This window comes from Coregonus lavaretus, assembly GCF_964263955.1.
Source record: "Coregonus lavaretus genome assembly, chromosome: 4".
Lineage (NCBI taxonomy): Eukaryota > Metazoa > Chordata > Actinopteri > Salmoniformes > Salmonidae > Coregonus > Coregonus lavaretus.
In genome coordinates this window covers 76,226,258-76,243,187 of record NC_139991.1, presented here as the reverse complement: position 1 = coordinate 76,243,187, position 16,930 = coordinate 76,226,258, and positions in this window count along the sequence as shown.

The following is a 16,930-nucleotide window of genomic DNA, read 5'->3' as shown; positions in this document are numbered from 1 at the left end:
CTCTATGTAGGACCCCCAGTCAGTCCCCTCTCTATATATGTCTCTATGTAGGACCCCCAGTCAGTCCCCTCTCTATATATATGTCTCTATGTAGGACCCCCAGTCAGTCCCCTCTCTATATATGTCTCTATGTAGGATCCCCAGTCAGTCCCCTCTCTATATATGTCTCTATGTAGGATCCCTATCGCCAGTAAAATGTCCAAATGTAAAATGGGTAATCCACTGTGCACAGATGTCATTTCAACGTCTAGTTTTGAAATCCCCAAGAATTTGAACTGTTTTAACAGTAAAAAAAAATATATATATATATATATATATATATATATATATATATATATATATATATATATATATATAATCACGAAATTCGTTTACGTTTTTGCAAATCAAATCAGTTTTCCACATTGATTCAACGTCATCACATTGATATATATATATATTTTATTTTTTGTGGAAACAGCGTTGTTTCAACCAGTTTGTGCCCAGTGGGAACTTGTCACTCAGAGGCTGCCCCACGACTTGTTGAGATACACCTCTCCACCACCCCGACCTGTCTCCAGGAGTCTATTACCATTTTCCTCCCAGTGTAGGATCTCTCCGTCCTCCACCAGCACGAACTTCCATTCCACCTGCCTCTCCGCGGGGAGGGCGACCCAGCTGGCCCAGAACCCGTCCTGGGCCCTCTCCAGCGGAACGAAGCCCGTCCAGCTCCCCAGCTCCGGCAGGTTTCCAGTCACAGCCAGCTCCTGCCAGGGAGACTGGGTGCGGTAGTGGACACAGAACCTCACCCGTACAGTCTTGGATTTGATGGGAAGCAGAGCTGCCATCTTCTTCTTCCTATGTAGGTCTCCGTCTAGTGATACAGGTGTGGTTCCTGTTTCTTTGACCTCCTTGGATGTGGTTGCATCAGCCACTGTTGGATCATCTGAATTGTGATGTGTTTCTGTGGGATGATGCTCCGCCTCAGCAGAGCAGTCGATGGACGAGTGGCTTATCCTCACCCATGGTGAGTCACTGTTGCCCTCTGTGTCTGTGCCGCTGACTGTCATCCATTCATTGTAGTCCATCGTGGCTTCCATGATGTTTATTTCAACTTTCTCATAACTCTCCTCTATGTGTGTGTGCTTGCTCTTAATGTCAACGATCTCTCCTTTCCTCTCCTCCTCCACACGTGTCTCTCTAACCTCTGTTGGCTGGCTCAACCCATCAATGACATAGCCATGAAGTAGACAGTCCTTCCTCCAAAGGTCCTTAACCATAGCTTCCACCTCAAGATCCTCTACCATAGCGTCTTTCATATCGTCTTCTACTGTCCTCTCAGTGACTGACGGCACATGGCTGGTTACGTCAGCACCTGTCCATTCTACTTCCTGTATCTCTGTATCACACACATGGTCAGTGTCACTCAAAGCCACCTCAGGGAGATTTTCATCCTGAGGTTCATTGTCAAAGGTAACGTGACTGTTTGCCTCAACGTCTGTCCATCCTACTTCCTGTATCTCTGTATCACACACAAGGTCACGTTCTTTAGTCTTAGTGTCAGTCAGTATCATCTCAGGTACATTTTCATTGGGATGTTCTGGTTCCTGAGTGTCGCTGACAAAGGCACCCCGGCTGTCCATATAATCACTTGGGCATTCTACTTCCTGTTCCTGTATCTCTGTATCACACTCATGTTGGTCATCCAGAGGTTCTTTAAGGTCAGTGTTACTCAATATCTCAGTGATATTTTCACTGGGATGTTCTGCACGTTCAGTGATTACCTCATCTGGATATTCTACTCCTACTTCCTCGCTTTCCACCTCATACACATGTTCAGGTTCTATCCGGTCAGTGTCACTCAATCTCATCTCAGGGAGATTTTCACTTTCCTGGACGTTGGCAAAAGCAACATGGCTGTGTCCATCATCATCCGGATATTCTCCTTTCTCCATCTCCACATGCGACACACGTTCAGTGTCAGTCAACGTCATCTCCGGCCTCTCTTCCTGAGGCTCGTTGGAAAAGACAACACGGCTGGTCATGTCATCATCTGGGTATTCTACTTCCTGTATCTCTGTATAACACACATGGTCAGGCAGAGGTTCTGTAAAGTCAGTGTCGGTCAATATCATCTCAGTGGCAACACGGCTGGTCATATCATCTGGGTATTGTACTTCCTGTATCTCTGTGTAACACACATGGTCAGGTTCTTGAAGGTCGGAGTCAGTCAATTTCACGTCAGGGAGATTCTCATTGAGATCTTCCAGATCTCCCTGAGGCTTGACGGCAGAGGCATGTAGATGGTTTACCTCAGACTCCTCCTCTGTGCTCTCACATTGACAATCATCACTCAGTTCAACTTCCTTCAAACCCTCCTCGTCCTGGTTATACACTCCTGTACCCTTGTTATGTCCAGATGTATCGTTTATGTCGCTGATGGAACGGTGACTGGTGGTAGCCTGTTCCACCTGATCCAGGGTATGGTCAGAATGGGACTCGGCGTCCTGACATAAGCCTTCGTAGAACTGACATAAGCATTCACTGCAATGACACAAGCCTTCGCAGACCTGACATAAGCCGTCATAGTGCTGACATACGCCTTCACAGTGCTCTTCAGGTTGAGAGCCGAGGTGAAACTCTTCAACGATCTGCCACTCAGCATATGACTCCCACGTGTAAGGACCATCGCTCTCATTGGTTGTTGTTCGGACCCGTCTAATGGGTTCTAGATCCTCATTGGTTGCTGTTCGGGTCCGTCTAATGGTTTCTAGATCCTCATTGGTTGCTGTTCGGATCCGTCTAATGGGTTCTAGATCCTCATTGGTTGCTGTTCGGATCCGTCTAATGGGTTCTAGATCCTCATTGGTTGCTGTTCGGATCCGTCTAATGGGTTCTAGATCCTCATTGGTTAGTGTTCGGATGCGTCTAATGGGTTGTAGATCTTCATTGGTTGTTGTTCGGAGCCGTCTAATCGGTTGTAGATCCTCATTGGTTAGTGTTCGGATCCGTCTAATGGATTGTAGATCCTCATTGGTCTGTGCTCGGATCCGTTTAATGGGTTCTAAATCTTCATTGGTTGTTGTTTGGATCCGTGTAATGGGTTCTATATCATCAATGGTTATTGTCGGGATCCCCTCAATGGGTTCTACATCCTCATTGGTTATTGCTGAGATCCCCTTAATGGGTTCTAGATCCTCATTGGTTGTTGTTGGGACCCCCTCAATGGGTTCTAGATCCTCATTGGTTTTTGTTGGAATCCCCTCAATGGGTTCTAGATCCTCATTGGTTATTGCTGAGATCCCCTCAATGGGTTCTACATCCTCATTGGTTGATGTTGGGATCTCCTCAATGAGTTCTACATCCTCATTGGTTGTTGGGATCCCCTCAATGGGTTCTACATTCTCATTGGTTATTGCTGAGATCCCCTCAATGGGTTCTACATCCTCATTGGTTGTTGTTGGGATCTCCTCAATGAGTTCTACATCCTCATTGGTTGTTGGGATCCCCTCAATGGGTTCTACATCCTCATTGGTTGTTGGGATCCCCTCAATGGGTTCTACATCCTCATTGGTTGTTGTTGGGATCCCCTCAATAGGTTCTACATCCTCATTGGTTGTTGGAATCCATTCCATTGGCTCTCTCCTCCATCCCTCTCCATCCCAGCTCTCCAGTGTCTCTGGCAGAACTTCTTCACTCTCCTCTGGAAAAGAAGCACATTGGCTTAATTAATGGGTGATGATAACAAACATAGTCCATCTAGTGATTTAATAGGAGCTCTATGTCATAAACCCTCGAAGTTCCAAGGAGAAATCCAAACCAGTCTAATTGGAATGAATAGGTCGTTATCAATAAAACGTCACAACACGATGCAGAGCTTTCAATTTGGCTGCTGAGGTGCAAGGAGACCCCCAGCTCCGCTAAAACCATTGACAACTACGTGCCGTTTTCAAGGGATTGTTAAATAAATGTTATAACTATTTGGTTTTAAGAGTATAGTCTGACCTACACATTTCTGATTATTCCACATTTAGCTCTATCATCAGAGTTATACAGCAAGTAACAGCATGCTTTTCATGACCAGTAAACATCAATTGATCATGTAATTTCAGATACGTGAGGGTAGCATATCCATTTGGCATGTAGCTAGCTAAGCAAACAACGTGTCATTTAGCTTGCTTCATCAGAGATTAGGCTTTTGGAAAGAGCTTGATATCGGCAAGTCTTCATCCTGGTAAAGTTGTCAGTCAAACTACGGTCATCACCACTATAGCTGGCAAGCAAATTAAACAATATTTGGGTATAGCCATCTAGATTATCCCCTGAAAGTTAGCTTGTTAACTAGCCATATTGACGTGATCGGTTATCTAGCTAATAGCTAATGGGAAACTAACCGAAACCACTCATACTTGTCAGGTATAGTTCACTTTTATTTTATATCACTCAAATATCCAATTAATGGTGGCCAACATTGAGAGATATTGTGAGGCTACCGTCACGCATCTGAAATTAAATGATCAATTGATGTTTACTGATCATGAAAAGCATGTGGTTACTTGCTGTTGTGTAGCCTATAACTCTGATGATGATAGAGCTAAAATGTGAGCAATTGCGTTGCATGGAAAAATCTGAAATGTGTAGTTCTGACTATACTCTTCAAGAGGTGACGATATTACGACCAAATAGTTATAACCTTTATTTAACAATCCCTTGAAAACGGCACACAGTTGTCAATGGTTTTAGCGGAGCTGCAGGTCTCCTTGTCTCCCCCAGAAGGAAAATCGAACGCTCTGCACCATATTGTGACGTTTTATTGATAACGACCTACAGCAGCAGAGGCATGAAGTGATGCATTTTCTGCTTTTTCTTATTCAGGGTTAAAGGGTTTAAGGCATGTGATATCTGAAATGGAATAATATTAATATTGTCAACCTAAAATGTTGTCAAATAATGATGAAATACAGTTTATATACATGTTGTATCCCCATTATATATAAATAACATCTAAAATATATGTATACAGACCATAAATGTCACAATGATTGTTGTTTTGAGAGAGAGAGAGAGAGGGGGGAGAGAGAGAGAGGGTGGGGAGAGAGAGAGAGAGAGTGGAGAGAGAGAGAGAGAGAGAGTGGAGAGAGAGAGAGAGAGAGGGAGAGAGAGAGAGAGAGGGGGGGGGGGGGGAGAGAGAGAGAGAGAGAGAGAGAGACCATAAATGACACAATAATTGTTTTTGAGAGAGAGAGAGAGAGAGAGAGGGGGAGAGAGAGAGAGTGTGACAGTAAATCTCAGTGAGACAAAAATAATGGTGTTCTTAAAAAGGTCCAGTTGCCAGGACCACAAATACAAATTCCATCTAGACACCGTTGCCCTAGAGCACACAAAAAACTATACATACCTCGGCCTAAACATCAGCGCCACAGGTAACTTCTACAAAGCTGTGAACGATCTGAGAGACAAGGCAAGAAGAGCCTTCTATGCCATCAAAAGGAACATAAAATTCGACATACCAATTAGGATCTGGCTAAAAATACTTGAATCAGTTATAGAACCCATTGCCCTTTATGGTTGTGAGGTCTGGGGTCCGCTCACCAAATATGAATTCACAAAATGGGACAAACACCAAATTGAGCACCAAATAATGCATGCAGAGCAGAATTAGGCCGATACCCGCTAATTATCAAAATCCAGAAAAGAGCCGTTAAATTCTATAACCACTTCAAAGGAAGCGATTCCCAAACCTTCCATAACAAAGCCATCACCTACAGAGATATTAACTTGGAGAAGAGTCCCCTAAGCAAGCTGGTCCTGGGGCTCTGTTCACAAACACAAACAGACCCCACAGAGCCCCAGGACAACAACACAATTAGACCCAACCAAATCATGAGAAAACAAAAAGAGAATTACTTGACACATTGGAAAGAATTAACAAAACAAAAAACGGACAAACTAGAATGCTATTTGGCCCTAAACAGAGAGTACACAGTGGCAGAATACCTGACCACTGTGACTGACCCAAACTTAAGGAAAGCTTTGACTATGTACAGACTCAGTGAGCATAGCCTTGCTATTGAGAAAAGCGGCCTTAGGCAGACCTGGCTCTCAAGAGAAGACAGGCTATGTGCACACTGCCCACAAAATGAGGTGGAAACTGAGCTGCACTTCCTAACCTCCTGCCAAATGTATGACCATATTAGAGACACATTTTCCCTCAGATTACAGAGATCCACAAAGAATTAGAAAACAAACCACATTTTGATAAACTCCCTTATCTACTGGGTGAAATACCACAGTGTGCCATCACAGCAGAAAGAAAAGGGCAACCAGTGAAGAACAAACACCATTGTAAATACAACCCATATTTATGTTATTTATTTTCCATTTTGTACTTTAACTATTTGCACATTGTTACAACACTGTATATAGACATAATATGACATTTGAAACGTCTTTATTCTTTTGGAACTTCTGAGTGTAATGTTTACTGTTCATATTTATTGTTTATTTCACTTTTGTTTACTATCTACTTCACTTGCTTTGGCAATGTTAACATACGTTTCCCATGCCAATAAAGCCCTTGAATTGAAATTGAATTGAGAGAGACAGACCATAAATGTCACAATGATAGTTTTTTTGGAAAGCTGTGAGTGTTATAATTTCATACAATATCAGTACTTGTTGCATTTACAACTTGTTAAAGTCCTATCATCAACAGATTTCAGCCAGTGGATGGTTGTGGATGGACTGCGTTGTTTGTATGGAATGTTGGCATATTGGCTAACATACAGGGTTGGGGAGTAACTGATTACATGTTATCAGTTCAAATCACATGTTATTTGTCACATGCTTGGTAAACAACAGGTGTAGACTAACAGTGAAATGTTTACAACAATGCAGAGAGAAAGAAAATAGAAAAATAATAGAAAATAAATAACACGTAATAATAAATACAAAATGATTAACGATAATATGGCTATATACACGGTGTACCAGTACCGAGTCGATGTGCAGGGGTACCAGGTAATTGAGGTAGATAGTTAGTTACATGTAATCATATTACAAAAAAAGTGGTTACTTTTAAAAGCTGCAGTATGTAACTTTTTGGCAGACGTGATCAAATTCACATAGACATGTGGTTATAGATCTGGCGTTCTCATTCAAAGCAAGTCTAAGACGCTGTAGATCTGTTCTGTGCGCCCTATTTCTATACTTCTCGTTCTTAAGTAACATTTTTGCATCTTTTACTTTCTGGTTTTGTACACCAGCTTCAAACAGCTGAAAATACATTATTTTTGGTTATGGAAAATATATTTCAGAGCAGTTTAGATGGTAGAATGATTCTCTACACAATACTTGCTTGTTTTGTCAGATAAACTGAAATTAGGCGACCTATTAGAATTTTAGCAACAAGGAAATGGCGGAGCGATTTCTGCATAGTGCATCTTTAATCACATTAACAAAAATATTGTAATTTGATTACAGACACTTTTGAAAAACTAAATCACAAAAATCCAGAAAATCACATTGTATGATTTTAAAGTAATTAATTTGCATTTTATTGCATGACATAAGTATTTGATACATCAGAAAAGCAGAACTTAAAATTTGGTACAGAAACTTTTGTTTGCAATTACAGAGATCATATGTTTCCTGTAGGTCTTGACCAGGTTTGCACACACTGCAGCAGGGATTTTGGCCCACTCCTCCATACAGACCTTCTCCAGATCCTTCAGGTTTCGGGGCTGTCGCTGGGCAACAGACTTTCAGCTCCCTCCAAAGATTTTCTATTGGGTTCAGGTCTGGAGACTGGCTAGGCCACTCCAGGACCTTGAGATGCTTCTTACGGAGCCACTCCTTAGTTGCCCTGGCTGTGTGTTTCGGGTCGTTGTCATGCTGGAAGACCCAGCCACGACCCATCTTCAATGCTCTTACTGAGGGAAGGAGGTTGTTGGCCAAGATCTCGCGATACATGGCCCCATCCATCCTCCCCTCAATACGGTGCAGTCGTCCTGTCCCCTTTGCAGAAAAGCATCCCCAAAGAATGATGTTTCCACCTCCATGCTTCACGGTTGGGATGGTGTTCTTGGGGTTGTACTCATCCTTCTTCTTCCTCCAAACACGGCGAGTGGAGTTTAGACCAAAAAGCTCTATTTTTGTCTCATCAGACTACATGACCTTCTCCCATTCCTCCTCTGGATCATCCAGATGGTCATTGGCAAACTTCAGACGGGCCTGGACATGCGCTGGCTTGAGCAGGGGGACCTTGCGTGCGCTGCAGGATTTTAATCCATGACGGCGTAGTGTGTTACTAATGGTTTTCTTTGAGACTGTGGTCCCAGCTCTCTTCAGGTCATTGACCAGGTCCTGCCGTGTAGTTCTGGGCTGATCCCTCACCTTCCTCATGATCATTGATACCCCACGAGGTGAGATCTTGCATGGAGCCCCAGACCGAGGGTGATTGACCGTCATCTTGAATTGCGCCAACAGTTGTTGCCTTCTCACCAAGCTGCTTGCCTATTGTCCTGTAGCCCATCCCAGCCTTGTGCAGGTCTACAATTTTAACCCTGATGTCCTTACACAGCTCTCTGGTCTTGGCCATTGTGGAGAGGTTGGAGTCTGTTTGATTGAGTGTGTGGACAGGTGTCTTTTATACAGGTAACGAGTTCAAACAGGTGCAGTTAATACAGGTAATGAGTGGAGAACAGGAGGGCTTCTTAAAGAAAAACTAACAGGTCTGTGAGAGCCGGAATTCTTACTGGTTGGTAGGTGATCAAATACTTATGCAATAAAATGCAAATTAATTACTTAAAAATCATACGATTTTTGTTTTAGATTCCGTCTCTCACAGTTGAAGTGTACCTATGATAAAAATTACAGACCTCTACATGCTTTGTAAGTAGGAAAACCTGCAAAATCGGCAGTGTATCAAATACTTGTTCTCCCCACTGTACATACTGACACCTTTCTGTTTTCTCAACAACATTCAATTCAGCAAGTTTACATTTGTTCCACCTGAGCAGGTCTGACCACAAATCAGAGACCACTATGATGACACATCAAATCCGTTTGCTGGATTATTTTTGTCTGACTCTTAAGGGAAAAGCAATGCAAAAGTAACAGAAAGTAATCAGATTACTTTACTGAGTTTGGGTAAGCCAAAAGTTACTTTACTGATCACAATTTCTGACAGCTAAGTAGAAAGTAACCTACCCAACCCACCAAACATATCTAATAGCTACTGTAATATATATAAAGCATTATATAGACAATTTAACTAGGGAATTTTGTTACAGACAACTGATCATTTGTTTTTCACTTCACCAAAGGGCTTCATTGATATAACCATTTCTATTTTCAATCTCCTGGGCGCGCACACACGTGTTTGTAGACATGATAGTAGGCTACCGATGCTGTTCTCATGGCGCGTCTCATATAGCGGAAAAACACAAGCGCAGACAGCAATTCTGCTGCATATGGGTCACATTCGACTTCATTGAAATCTCAGGCCCAATCAGTGAAGAATGAACAGGAATAAATGTTGATTTACCTGTTGACTCGACACAGGATAGTATTTTTTCTTCGTTTGCCGTCTCATTTTCGTCCTTTTCAGTTTCCAGAATAGTGTCATCAAACTTTCTTCTTTTACCTCTCGCTGTCTGTATATATCTGTATATGATGAGTGCAGTCCATACAGACATCATGGCAATAATAGCCACCACCACTGTGATCATCCAATCATTCATACAATACAACGCAGTTAAATCCCCCGCACGTCTTTCAAAAAGGACGGTTTTACTTTTCTTGATGGTCATGGCGGCCTCTTGTCATGGATAGGAAAGAGCGCGCGGATCCCAACAAGCGTGCGCTACGTGTGTTTCTCCTCCACGCGCGTTCCAAATGACCTCTTGTTGCGGCACGCGCACATATCTCCAAGATCCCACTTCCAATTGGCTGACTGAATCATAGGGTCGCGCTATGCATGCACGGTGACCGTACAAGGTGTTGAAAGAATCAAGCATCACACATACAGAGCAGACGCAGATAACAGGAGGCAATCCAATCAAACTGTATTTCACTCAAGCACCTCCTCAATTAGACTGTATGTTTAAACCAAATGATAAAACATGACTCAATCAAACAACAATACGTAGTATGACAAAACAAAAAAAAAATGTATGCACTCACTAACTGTAAGTCGCTCTGGATAATAGCGTCTGGTAAATGGCTAAAATGTAAATACAATTAATTGCATAATGATTGTGTGCTGCATTGATTATGCTGTATGGAAATTCATGCTTTGTTATACAAAGTCTGCGGACTTTAAAAAATATATATATCTTAAGACTTGCTTACACATAGGCCTAGGCTATGTAAAAATGCTTTATTAGTGTGTGGGTAGGATGGGTATTATGGGTATTGGTATTTCAACAATCCAGTGTGATTGGGAGTTTATTATTTGACATGGCCATGTATTTCAATAGAAGTCATTCCTTTCCAGCCTCTCAGAATTACTGGTACTGTCCATGAAAAGTACACATTTGCTGCCATCTAGTGGTATACAGGCGTAGGTCCCACAATCCATGTTCTACTAGGCTACTGAAATGTAAACGTGAACTTTCAAAAGGTGACCGTCAATTCCAAGAATTGAGGTCAGAGCCAGCTAACTTATTCCCGGAGAGGTTTTACATTTGCGCAGTTCCAAAATATGTGCATGAAGTTACCTACTTCAGAACATGAACAAAAGTTATATAAATCAGTGTCACTCAGATTAAATCTACGTTCAGGAGTATGATAAATCCTATGATTCATCTTAAATCTACGTTCAGGAGTATGATAAATCAATGCAAATAGTCCGGGTAGCCATTTGATTAGCTGTTCAGGACTCTTATGGCTTGGGGGTAGAAGCTGTTAAGAAGCCTTTTGGACCTAGACTTGGCGCGCCGGTACCGCTTGCCGTGCGGTAGCAGAGAGAACAGTCTATGACTAGGGTGGATGGAGACTTTGACAATTTTTAGGGCCTTCCTCTGACACCGTCTGGTATAGAGGTCCTGGATGGCAGGAAGCTTGGCCCCAGTGATGTACTGGGCCGTACGCACTACCCTCTGTAGTGCCTTGCGGTGGGAGGCTGAGCAGTTGCCATACCAGGCGGTGATGCAAACAGTCAAGATGCTCTCGATGGTGCAGCTGTAGAACTTTTTGAGGATCTGAGGACCCATGCCAAATCTTTTCAGTCTCCTGAGGGGAAATAGGCTTTGTCGTGCCCTTTTCACGACTGTCTTGGTGTGTTTGGACCATGATAGTTTGTTTGTGATGTGGACACCAAGGAACTTGAAGCTCTCAACCTGCTCCAATACAGCCCAGTCGATGAGAATGGGGGCGTGCTCGGTTCTTCTTTTCCTGTAGTCCACAATCAATGTGGACAAGATCAGGACAAAGGACGCATGTTAGGACCAGGTATAAACGGGGCTTCTGGGACACTTGATACATACAGCCCATGTCCTTCCTTTAGTACAGAAGAATGAGAGACAACAAAGAGAGTAGGACGGATCAGGCAGAGAGTCAGAGACGCTGAAGAGTTCAGGAGGGACCACGGAGAGAGTCAGAGACTGGGGAGTTCAGGAGGGACCAGGGAGAGAGTCACAGAGACTGTGTAGGAGTAGGAGAGGCCAGGGAGAGAGTCACAGAGACTGTGGAGGAGTAGGAGGGACCAGGGAGAGAGTCAGAGACTGGGGAGTTCAGGAGGGACCAGGGAGAGAGTCACAGAGACTGTGGAGGAGTAGGAGAGGCCAGGGAGAGAGTCACAGAGACTGTGGAGGAGTAGGAGGGACCAGGGAGAGAGTCACAGAGACTGTGGAGGAGTAGGAGAGACCAGGGAGAGAGTCACATAGACTGAGGAGGAGTAGGAGGGACCAGGGAGAGAGTCACAGAGACTGAGGAGGAGTAGGAGAGACCAGGGAGAGAGTCACAGAGACTGTGGAGGAGTAGGAGAGGCCAGGGAGAGAGTCACAGAGACTGTGGAGGAGTAGGAGGGACCAGGGAGAGAGTCACAGAGACTGTGGAGGAGTAGGAGAGACCAGGGAGAGAGTCACAGAGACTGAGGAGGAGTAGGAGAGACCAGGGAGAGAGTCACAGAGACTGAGGAGGAGTAGGAGGGACCAGGGAGAGAGTCACAGAGACTGAGGAGGAGTAGGAGAGACCAGGGAGAGAGTCACAGAGACTGAGGAGGAGTAGGAGAGACCAGGGAGAGAACAGGAACAGCCGTGCAGAGAAGCGAGCCTGGAGGGACGACCCCGCTCTCCTCCACTGTCACCTGACGATGGTCACTAGGGCACCTGGGAAAAGGGTTGAGACAGGAAGGTCCACGTTGTAAACATGCGTACAGTAAAACAAACAACGGCATGCAAAAGTCCACAAAACCAAAAGCAGTCACCAAACGGGCACATCCATACATACCTGAATAACTTAGTAAGGCATAGGACCAGGGTTGGGGGTGTGAGTGGCATAGCTGAACGACTGCAAAGCGCAGTCATAACAAGACTTGATATTCCTTTACAGTAACAAGACTTGATATTCCTTTACAGTAACAAGACTTGATATTCCTTTACAGTAACAAGACGTGATATTCCTTTACAGTAACAAGACCGTTGTATGACAATCAGATGGACTAAATAAAGCAATGTGATGAGGTAACACACCAATACATATCAGTCTGAAGCATTAACAGAATACAGGGTTGTGTTTTGCTGCATGCCCTAATGAATACAAGCCTGGCCATTGCAACACCGATTCATGCTTGTAGTGTTCAGCAGTATTTTAGGCTAAGCAGCTGCGTCTCCACTCAAGACGGATGAGGTCTGATGACCCCGTCCAGGCTGGTCTCCGTGTCCATGAGGTAGACACAGGAGAAGTGGCTCCTCATGGGCCAAGGTAAATGTGGAGCGTGCCAATGGATAGACAAAGAGATTGTTGGATTAGATCGTCATGGGTTGCCATGCGTCTGGAGAGATGAAAGGAAAGAGAGTCAGTTGGTTAAAACTTGTATTTTATTGATTTATCTAACCTTTATTTTGACAGGGAGTCATGCTGAGACCAAGGTCTCTTTTGCAGATGAGCCCCTGTAGTTAAAAAATATACACAATACGAAAAGCAAAACAGAGATACAAAACACAATCATAGAAAACTTTAACTTTAATGAATAAGCATTGATAAAGAATCTATTCATTTATTAAAGCTATTAATAAATACATATTTCATTATTTGTAAACATTTATTACCATTAATAAGCATTTAATGCATAAATATTGCAATTCGTAAGCATTTATAAGTATTCATAACAGCTTGTTTATTGAAGTTAGTTTTTTTAGTGTGTTAGTATATAGACCCTACATGACTGAACATAATATGCATTTTCTCACCTTCAGGGTTTCCACAGCTGTCCTCCTTGCGCTCCCCCTGGTACCACACTATCTCCTTGCGCTCCCCCTGGTACCACACTATCTCCTTGCGCTCCCCCTGGTACCACACTATCTCCTTGCGCTCCCCCTGGTACCACACTGTCTCCTTGCGCTCCCCCTGGTACCACACTGTCTCCTTGCGCTCCCCCTGGTACCACACCTTCTCCTTGCGCTCCCCCTGGTACCACACTGCCTCCTTGCGCTCCCCCTGGTACCACACTGTCTCCTTGCGCTCCCCCTGGTACCACACTGTCTCCTTGCGCTCCCCCTGGTACCACACACACTCCTTGCGCTCCTCCTGGTACCACACTGTCTCCTTGCGCTCCCCCTGGTACCACACACACTCCTTGCGCTCCTCCTGGTACCACACTGTCTCCTTGCGCTCCCCCTGGTACCACACACACTCCTTGCGCTCCTCCTGGTACCACACTGTCTCCTTGCGCTCCCCCTGGTACCACACTATCTCCTTGCGCTCCCCCTGGTACCACACTGTCTCCTTGCGCTCCTCCTGGTACCACACACACTCCTTGCGCTCCCCCTGGTACCACACTGACTCCTTGCGCTCCCCCTGGTACCACACTGTCTCCTTGCGCTCCCCCTGGTACCACACTGTCTCCTTGCGCTCCCCCTGGTACCACACTGTCTCCTTGCGCTCCCCCTGGTACCACACTGTCTCCTTGCGCTCCCCCTGGTACCACACCGACTCCTTACGCTCCTGGTGGGCGGGGCAGAGCCGGTCAGCCAGGTGAGCATTGGAAGCATCCAGACCAGTGGACTCCAGCTTTTGTAGGTTTAGGTGTAGTTTAGGTGTAGTGGTGGTGTAGTTTAGGTGTAGTGGTGGTGTATGGTGCTGAAGTTGTAGTGGTTTCAAGTACAGGTGTAGTAGTGGGTTCAGGGGTCGTCGTAGTTAAAGGGATGCAGTGTCACCTGTGTGTGTCTTTAACAGTACTCTTCTTGCGTTGTGAACAATCATCGACAAGTACTCCAGCATGTAGCACCAGTCACGGATGTATTATCTGATAGGGGAAACAGCATGGATGGAACGTCATGCAATGCAGCCACCACAGATCATTCTACTCCCTGCACGCGCAGGCTGGTTTGGCGCTTGTTGATTGGGGTAACCACAGTTACCCAAAATAATACAAGTTTACCACAACAGGGCCATGAGTTTTTCCCGGACCATGTGATCTGACCAGGGAAAACCTCCTGGCCCTAAATAAGGCTCTTGTTACCCAACTGCCATAACGAATAATATGACGCAAGAGCCATTACCTGAACCATCTCCTGACTCCTGTCCACTGATGGACTGTCAGCAAGAGCCATTACCTGAGCATCTCCTGACTCCTGTCCACTGATGGACTGTCAGCAAGAGCCATTACCTGAGCATCTCCTGACTCCTGTCCACTGATGGACTGTATCAGCAAGAGCCCTTACCTGAGCATCTCCTGACTCCTGTCCACTGATTAAGAAAGTAAGTAGGAGTAGGAGAGACCAGGGAGTCACAGAGACTGAGGAGGAGTAGGAGGGACCAGGGAGAGTCACAGAGACTGAGGAGGAGTAGGAGGGACCAGGGAGAGAGTCACAGAGACTGTGGAGGAGTAGGAGAGACCAGGGAGAGAGTCACAGAGACTGTGGAGGAGTAGGAGAGACCAGGGAGAGAGTCACAGAGACTGTGGAGGAGTAGGAGAGACCAGGGAGAGAGTCACAGAGACTGAGGAGGAGTAGGAGGGACCAGGGAGAGTCACAGAGACTGTGGAGGAGTAGGAGAGACCAGGGAGAGAGTCACAGAGACTGTGGAGGAGTAGGAGAGACCAGGGAGAGAGTCACAGAGACTGTGGAGGAGTAGGAGAGACCAGGGAGAGAGTCACAGAGACTGTGGAGGAGTAGGAGAGACCAGGGAGAGAGTCACAGAGACTGTGGAGGAGTAGGAGAGACCAGGGAGAGAGTCACAGAGACTGTGGAGGAGTAGGAGAGACCAGGGAGAGAGTCACAGAGACTGTGGAGGAGTAGGAGAGACCAGGGAGAGAGTCACAGAGACTGTGGAGGAGTAGGAGAGACCAGGGAGAGAGTCACAGAGACTGTGGAGGAGTAGGAGAGACCAGGGAGAGTCACAGAGACTGTGGAGTGCAGGAGGACTCGCTGGAGTGCAGGAGGAACTCCTCTGGCCACATAGGCTGAGGCTGCAGTGCAGGAAAACGTAAGAAAGTAAGAAAGTAAGACAACTGACAATGGAAAAACATCTGTCACTGTTCCGTACCTCGCTCATTGCGCTCACGTTGCTATTATTAACTATTCGTCCATCAATCAAATTTCAAAAAGGCCTACAAGAAGGAACTCAGTGAACTTTGCATTAAAAAAATTAAAATACATACGTTTGGCAAAGTATGCAGTTTAATGAAAGGCCAATTGCACATGATATACCATTTTGAAACTGAGCCCTCAATATGTATTAGAACAAATGTACACTGCTAAAAAAATTAAGGGAACACTTAAACAACACAATGTAACTCCAAGTCAATCACACTTCTGTGAAATCAAACTGTCCACTTAGGAAGCAACACTGATTGACAATAAATTTCACATGCTGTTGTGCAAATGGAATAGACAACAGGTGGAAATTATAGGCAATTAGCAAGACACCCCCAATAAAGGACTGGTTTTTCAGGTGGTGACCACAGACCATTTATCAGTTCCTATGCTTCCTGGCTGATATTTTGGTCACTTTTGAATGCTGGTGGTGCTTTCACTCTAGTGGTAGCATGAGACGGAGTCTACAACCCACACAAGTGGCTCAGGTAGTGCAGCTCATCCAGGATGGCACATCAATGCGAGCTGTGGCAAGAAGGTTTGCTGTGTCTGTCAGCGTATTGTCCTGAGCATGGAGGCGCTACCAGGAGACAGGCCAGTACATCAGGAGACGTGGAGGAGGCCGTAGGAGGGCAACAACCCAGCAGCAGGACTGCTACCTCCGCCTTTGTGCAAGGATGAGCACTGCCAGAGCCCTGCAAAATGACCTCCAGCAGGCCACAAATGTGCATGTGTCTGCTCAAACGGTCAGAAACAGACTCCATGAGGGTGGTATGAGGGCCCGACATCCACAGGTGGGGGTTGTGCTTACAGCCCAACACCGTGCAGGACTTTTGGCATTTGCCAGAGAACACCAATATTGGCAAATTCGCCACTGGCGCCCTGTGCTCTTCACAGATGAAAGCAGGTTCACATTGAGCACGTGACAGACGTGACAGAGTCTGGAGACGCCGTGGAGAACGTTCTGCTGCCTGCAACATCCTCCAGCATGACCGGTTTGGCTGTGGGTCAGTCATGGTGTGGGGTGGCATTTCTTTGGGAGGCCGCACAGCCCTCCATGTGCTCGCCAGAGGTAGCCTGACTGCCATTAGGTACCGAGATGAGATCCTCAGACCCCTTGTGAGACCATATGCTGGTGCGGTTGGCCCTGGGTTCCTCATAATGCAAGACAATGCTTGACCTCATGTGTC